The sequence below is a fragment of the Triticum aestivum genome, chromosome 7B, assembly GCF_018294505.1.
Source record: "Triticum aestivum cultivar Chinese Spring chromosome 7B, IWGSC CS RefSeq v2.1, whole genome shotgun sequence".
Taxonomy (NCBI): domain Eukaryota; kingdom Viridiplantae; phylum Streptophyta; class Magnoliopsida; order Poales; family Poaceae; genus Triticum; species Triticum aestivum.
Window position 1 is genome coordinate 661,757,708 of NC_057813.1, and position 854 is coordinate 661,758,561.

Below are 854 nucleotides of genomic sequence, written 5' to 3' on the forward strand. Positions count from 1 at the left end.
GGACAATCTCTTTCGAAGTATCAGAGTTTCATACGGAAACGCGTCTGTTACCAAGGGATTTCATTTTTTTGAACTTATTTGAACTCCCTTGTTTTTCTGTGTTCAAAATGCACCATACAAAGCCACATCATCAATTTACAACCCTTTTTGACATCATTTGTTATTTTTCATGCATTTACTGATTATTTTGAGCTATAAGACCATGAAATTGAAAAGCATTTGAAATGAACTCTGAAAAGGTTCCAAGTTGGCATGGTATCATCATTTCACCCACATAGCATGTGTGAGAAAGTAGAGAGGGTTACGGCAAAAACTGGATGCACTTCGTGTACAAAACGGACAATCTCTTTCGAAGTATCAGGGTTTCATACGGAAACTCGTCTGTTACAAACGGATTTCATTTTTTTTGAACTTATTTGAGCTCCCTTGTTTTTCCATGTTCAAAATGCACCATTCAAAGCCACATCATCAATTTACAACCCTTTCTGACTTCATTTGTTATTTTTCATGCATTTACTGATTATTTTGAGCTATAAGACCATGAAATTGAAAAGCATTTGAAATGAACTCTGAAAGTGTTCCAAGTTGGCATGGTATCATCATTTCACCCACATAGCATGTGCGAGAAAGTAGAGAGGGTTATGGCAAAAACTGGATGCACTTCGTGTACAAAACGGACAATCTCTTTCGAAGTATCAGGGTTTCATACGGAAACTCGTCTCTTACAAAGGGATTTCATTTTTTTGAACTTATTTGAACTCCCTTGTTGTTTTGTCTTCAAAATACACCATACAAAGCCACATCATCAATTTACAACCCTTTCTGACATCATTAGTTATTTTTCATGCATTTAC